This window comes from Monodelphis domestica, chromosome 1, assembly GCF_027887165.1.
Source record: "Monodelphis domestica isolate mMonDom1 chromosome 1, mMonDom1.pri, whole genome shotgun sequence".
Taxonomy (NCBI): domain Eukaryota; kingdom Metazoa; phylum Chordata; class Mammalia; order Didelphimorphia; family Didelphidae; genus Monodelphis; species Monodelphis domestica.
In genome coordinates, this window is record NC_077227.1 from 386,666,571 (window position 1) to 386,673,748 (window position 7,178).

A 7,178-nucleotide genomic window follows, 5' to 3' on the forward strand; every position below is an offset into this window, starting at 1 on the left:
CCTATTGTATTTTTATTGATTTTCTTAAATGTTTCTCAATTCTATTTTAATTTGGTTCTAGCTGAAGTCAGCAGCATATTTGACACCTCTGGTGTTCTGCATAGAGCCAAGCACAGAGACCTAGAGCACTTAATTAGAGACCTCCCTCCTTATTGGCATTAATTAATTTACATCTTTAAGTTCAGTCATTCAGTGCTTATTTCACCTAACTTTATTTCTTTTTAGTTTTCTTCTCTTTATTTTGTCTACAAGTATAGAATGAGAAACTTGGTCAAATGTTTCATTGAAATCCAAATGTCCTATATTCGTGGCATTCCCATGATTCAGTAACTGTTTGAAAAAAGGTTAAATGTTTGTTCTTGTTTTGGGTTTTTTTTTTTCATTCATGTCCTATTCTTACTGATCCTGTTTGGAGTTTTCTTGGCAAAGATCCTGGAGTGGTTTGCCATTTTCTAATCTAGCTCATTTTACAGATGAAGAATGGAGGCAAATTGGATTAAATGTCTTGATGATGATCACACAACTAGAATTATTAGAGGCCAGATTGCCAGATTTGCACTCATGAAGATGATTCTTCCTGATTCCAAGCCCAGTGCTCTCTCCACTGAGCCACCCAGCTGCCCCTTGGTTAAATATAGCATGACTCATTCTTTTTTTAAAACCCTTACTTTCTGTCTTAGAATCCATACTAAGTACAGGTTCCAAGACAGAAGAGTATTAAGGACTAGGTAAATAGGATCAAATCACTTGCCCAGTATCACACAGTTAGTGTTTGAGATCAAATTTTAACCCAGGACTCTAATATGACTCATTCTTAATGATGCTATTCCAGTTCTTAGTGATCACTATTTTCCTTCCTTTCTTCTTAAAAATAAATTTGTTTCCAATTAAAAATATTTTTTTCTCTCCTTCCAAACCCCTCTTTAAAAAAAAAGAAAGAAAAACAAAATTGTCATAGCAGGTAAGTCTAAAGAACACTGGAGAAGTGAGCAAGCATTTAAGCCGTGCTCACCAAGTGTCAGGCAGTGTGCTAAGGTTCTGAGATGCAAATACAATTAAAAAAGAGATTATCCTTGCCCTTATGGGCTTTCATACTAAAGGGCAAGACAAAGTATTTAAAGAGGAGGTGGAAAGGAAAATAGTGCAGGATGGGAGGGAACTCACTAATGGGAGAAAGGGACTGCAGACATAGAGAGATGTCCTGGAGTGAGAAACTGGCCTCACTAGCAATGCCCCAAACTAAAATATCAATCTGTACTTTGATTTATTCACCTCTCTTAGTCCTCTGGAATCATGATCCTTGCATGATTGGAGATCTTAACCCTTTAAAAATTTTTCTTTTTTTACATTGATATTCTAGTAGCACCTAAGTGGTTCAATGGATAGAACACTGGGTCTAGAGTCAAGAAGACCTAATTCAAATCTGTTGTCAGATACTTACTACTTGTTTGCCCCTGGCCAAGTCACTTAATTGCTGTTTGCCTCAGTTTTCTCAACTTTAAAATAAGGATAATAATAACACCTACCTCTGAAGTTTATAATGAAAATCAAATGAGATATTTGTAAATAAGAATTAGTATAGTACCCAATGCATAATAGGTGAAACAAAAATATTTTATTTGCTTACTTCCTCTCATTTCTTTTTTGTTGTTGTTGTTGTTAACACTTATTTTCCTAGACTTCCAGGGTTTATACATGCATAATAAATTGATGAAATAAAATACAACTCAATTCTTTTAAGTATATAAAAGACAGTTTTATAAACATTTTAAGATACCTCAACAGTGTATTTTAGAGACCAAGGAGTAATTCAATTCCATTATTCAACTGATAGCTGCATACTGTTATCAGACTACAAGAAAGTTAGTGAGCTAACATTAAGATTACAATGTCTGGACATAGTAAAGATATTATGTCTCCCACCCTAAAATAAAACCAAAGTAAACTACAATAATTAATAGTTCTTTCTTGAATTGTCTAAGGCATTGCAGTATTGATTATACTTCGAAGGGAAAAGAAACCTAAATTTCCTCTTAAATAGCATGTTCATGCCATACATTTTTTTTAAAAAGCGATTTAACAAAAATAAAGAGAACATATCTGAAAATATACATCAGAGGGAATGAAGACATCAAGTATTTTCTCTCAACGCCTTATACAAAATAATTTATTCAGACTAGTCTAGGAAACATGCTTTTGCTCTGTGAATTGGAATGCTTTAGGGCTACTTCTTCCATACACAATGTGTCATCATCTCCTTCAAGAGGTGGCATTTCCTCTGTTATAGCTGCATTGGTTTCTTCAGTTGTTGAATCATCTTCATCAATTCCAACACCAAGTTTGATCATCCTGTAGATCTGATTGGCATGGGTCTTCCAAGCTGAACCCAGAAGACAACAGTGCAGTTTCATACAACAAGATGACCAGATCCTTCACTGATTTATCATTCTTGTCAGCCTCTGCCTTTTGCCTTAGAGTTTCAATAATGGAATGGTCAGGGTTTACCTCCAAGTGTTTCTTTGCTGCCATGTAACCCATTGTTGAGTTGTCTCTTAGTGCCTGAGCCTTCATAATTCTTTCCATATTTGCTGTCCAACCATATGTGCTTGTGACAATGCAGCATGGGGAAGTAACCAATAGATTTGACACAACTACCTTTTCAAGTTTCTTTTCTAGTATATCTTTCATAATTTTGCAGAGGTTTTCAAACTTTACCTTTTTTCTCCTCCTATTTCTTTTTTTCATCTTCATCTTCTGGGAGTTCCAAATCCTCTTTGATAACAGACACCAAAGCCTTGCCTTCAAACTCCTTTAGCTGTTGCACACAGTACTCATCAATAGATCCAATCATATATATTACTTCTAAACCATGCTTCTGAAGATGTTCAACAAATGCTCAATTAGCCTCTTGGTCCTTGGTTTCACCAGTGATATAATAGATATGCTTCTTGTTCTCCTTCCTCCTTGTACAATAGTCCTTAAGAGAAACCACCTCATCACCAGAAGCAGAAGTATAGTATCTTAGCAATTCTGAAAGTTTATTTCAGTTCTGGGAGTCTTTGTGTATTCCAAACTTAATGTTTTTAGAAAACTTCTCATAAAACTTTTTGCAATGCTTCCTAATCACTTTCAGAACCTTGCTTTGTTGCAGCATTTTACATAAAATATTTAGAGGCAGATCTTTAGAGTCCACCACACCTTTAATGAAATTCAGATATTTAGGGATCAGCTGTTCACTGTTATCCATAATGAAAACCCTGTGCTGTTATTCTTTTTCTTTTTCTTTTCAAATAGGTCAAAGGGGGCACGTCGTGGTACAAAGAGAAGGGCTCGGAATTCCAACTGTCCTTCTACTTAGAAGTGTTTCACAGCTAAATGATCTTCCCAGTCATTTGTCAAACTTTTATAGAATTCTCAATATTCCTCATTAGTAATAGCATCAGGATTTCTGGTCCAAATTGGTTTTGTTTTGTTAAGTTCTTCTTGATCAATGCATTTTTCTTTAATTTTCTCCTTTTTCTTCTTGTCACCATCTTTCTTTTCTTCTTATTCATCAGAGCAAACATTTTCTATCTCTGATTTATCCTCAGACTCTTTTTCTTCTTTTTCCCCCTCCTGTTTCTCTTCTTTTTCCTCTGCTTCATCATCACTGACTTCTTTATCCCATTCATTTGCCGCAAAAAGTTTAATTGGATAGCCAATAAATTGAGAGTGCTTCTTCACAATTTCCTTTATTCTTCTTTCCTCCAAGTACTCAGTTTGGTTCTCTTTCAGATGCAGAATTACCTTTGTTCCTCAACTCATAGGTTTACCTATATCAGTCCTACCAGTAAATGATTCTCCTGCTTAAGACTCCCAGGCATACTGTTCATTATCATTATGTTTAGTAATAATGGTCACTTTCTCAACAACCAGATAGGCAGAGTAAAAACCAACACCAAACTGACCAATCATGGAGATATCTGTACAAGCCTGTAATGCATCCACAAAAGCTTTGGTTCCAGACTTTGCTACTGTACCAAGATTGTTGATCAAATCAGCTTTGGCCATTCCAATACCAGTATCCACAATGGTAAGGGTACAATCATTTTTGTTTGGTATGCTACTAATGTTTAGCTCTTTCCCAGAATCTAGTTTACTTGGATCTGTCAAACTCTCATATCTGATTTTGTCCAAGGCATCATATGAATTTGAAATTAGTTCCCTCAAAAAAATCTCTTTATTAGGATAGAATGTATTAATTATTAAAGACATCAATTGAGCAATTTCTGCCTGAAAGACAAAAGTCTCCACTTCCTCTCCCTCCATAGGTTGGTCCTGTGCCTGTGTTTCCTCAGTCATCTTGGCAGAGAGTACAGTAGCCCAAAGGCTTCATCAGGCAGCAAGATGAAGAACAAACTCTTCTTCTCATTTCTTTCAATTAAGACAGTATTCCATTATTTTCATATGCAATATTTTGTTCAGCCATTTTGCAATGGATCAGTGACTTCTCAGTTTCTATTTCTTTGTCACCACAGAGAAAAGCTGCTGAAACTATTTTTGTACTTTTGGATTCTTTTGCTCTTTTTTTATTTCTTTGGTATATAAACCTAGTATCATTTCCTTTCTAAATGCTCACAAACATCCTTTTAATTATTTGCCATATTTATTTTTTATTTTAGAATTTTGTCCAGAATTTGAAGTTAAGATCATTATTCTATAGTTTGAAAACATAAGACTCCTCCTTCTCTGTGCCTTTAACACATAAATAAACATAATAGTCAGGACACTGGTCCACTATGCAACTGCTGCTCTCTGCCATCTTGGAGTTATCACTGGTTTGGGGGTTAGCATTGATAGAAATGGAACACTGTACTTTGAGATACTATGCTTTTCACCAGTTAACAAATATTGCAAAATGGAATGTAGAAAAGTATATACCAGCCTGGTGCTTTCTACCCAGGATATATATATATATATATATATATATATAGATATAGATATAGATATAGATATAGATATATATAGATATATAGATATATAGATATATACACCACCTTGTGCTTTCCTTGTGCCTTCCACCCAACTGATAAGAGGTTCCCAAACATTCCAACATTTTTGCACATTAGTAAACTTCCCAAACACCTCTGAATATTTTATTTGCTTTCTAATATGCCCTGGGAAAATGGCAGTGGTCATTCGTGGTCAATTAATCTGGCCTGATGGAGCTGGCCCGTTCCTGGCTGAACTTCATATCTGTTGCTTCTACAAGGCAAAATCAGGAGACAGTCTCTGTGTGTTGACAAGACGTTTGCACAGACTCTTCACTGTGACACTTGTTTTTGTATTAAATTAACTTCAGTCAGGGAAGTTGCTCAGAGCATGAGCTGTATTTCTCTTTGACTTGTGTTTGTGGTCTCTTTTCTTCATCTATGACAATATTTCATCTGTTGTTTTTACTTATTTTCCTCTTCATTTATCTGCACCTGAAGGCTCTCAATGATGTTTTCTCCTTTCTACCCTGGAATTCATCTAATGAGTATTTCCTTTTATCATGAAAATCAGCTTTCATTGGAGGCAAGGAGGTAAAATCACATATTTCCTATCATCTTAGTGTTATAGGGTATTATAATTGAAACGTCAATGGATTTGGAAACAGAACCAGTTTGAATTTCATCACCTATACTTGGTATGTGATTTTTAGCAAATCACTGAATCTCTCTGATCTTCCATTTGTAAAATGATATGTTAATATAAAACAAGGGCTTTGGTCTGTAAGGTTCCTTCCAATTCTAAACTACTCAAATTTTGTGATTTCACTCCTCTGTAGGTCATGATTTCAAAAAAAAAAAAAAAAACAAGGCAGGTGGAGCAGTGGATTGAGAACTAGGCTTAGAGACAGGAGATCATGGGTACTAATCTAATCACAGACGCTTCCTAGCTCTATGTCCCTGGGCAAGTCACTTAACCTCCAATTGCCTAGCCTACCATTCTTCTACCTTGGAACCAATATACCATATTGATTCTAAGATGGAATATAAGGCCTAAAAAAAAATAAAAAAAGAAAGACAATGCAGCATAGAGTGCCAAGCCTGAAATCAGGAAGCCTGGGTTTAATCTTGCCTTAGTCACTTCCTAGCTTGGCAAGTCACTTAACCCTGTTTGCTCAGCTCTTGTCTTTCACTCTTAGAGTCATTACTAAAACAGAAATAAGGTGTTTTTTCTTCATTTTTTTAAAGAAAGACACTCTGATACAATGTAAAGAATAATGAACAGACAGTCAAAAGAGGTATATTCTACTATTGTACCCAAAGGAATAATAAACTGGAGGAATTCCACGTGAACTGGAACGACCTCCAAGAATTGATGCAGAGTGAAAGGAACAGAACCAGGAGAACATTGTACATAGAGATGGTTACACTGTGGCACAATAGAATGTAATGGACTTTTCTACTAGCAGCAAACCAATGTTCCAGGACAATTCTGAGAGACCTATGAAAAAAGAACACTATCTACATTCAGAGGAAGAACTGTGGGAGTAGAAACACAGAAGAAAAAAACAACTGCTTGATCACATGGATCGATGGGGATAAGATTGGGAATGTAGACTCTAAATGATCACCCTAGTGCAAATATCAATAATATAGAAATTGATCTTAGTAAATGACACATGTAAAACTCAGAGAAATTGTGTGTCAACTACAGGAGAAAGGTTAGGGCAGGGCGGGTGTAAAAATGGAGATTTGAACCCCAGATTTCAATCCCCAGAAGTCTTTGGTACTTCCCAGAATTCCCTACAATCTCACCTGAGTCTCCACCTGGGTGAAATCACAATTTAGTATTTAGCGGACTCTCTGCCTCCCAAGAGTCTCTTCCTCTACTCGGACATTGCAACATGTAGTAAGTAGGCTGTGAATGGGTTAATCAGCCCTAGGCATGTGGTTTATTATTTTGTATCCTTGATTTTTAATGATCTTTAATAAACTTCATAAAATATAATATTTTATTACTAGAAACAAATTTAATTTTTACAAAAATGGCAACCACTAGATTGGATGAGAACTTCTCAAATTTCTTTTTTTTAAAGATAGCCTAATGTTTTTTTAAGCCATGTTTCTCCAGGACTTTTTAGCAAAGCCTCTTGATTTCAGCTCATTCCAGCCATCCACTCCAGACCTTCTTGATTCAGATCGCTTACC

The 7,178-nt window shown here is 35.6% G+C and overlaps 1 pseudogene; it reads right to left on the minus strand.

The window, feature by feature from the left end:
- Positions 1–2,046: 2,046 nt before the first annotated feature.
- LOC100031647 (heat shock protein HSP 90-alpha-like) lies at positions 2,047–4,369 on the minus strand (annotated as a pseudogene).
- Between the last annotated feature and the right edge of the window lie 2,809 nt (positions 4,370–7,178).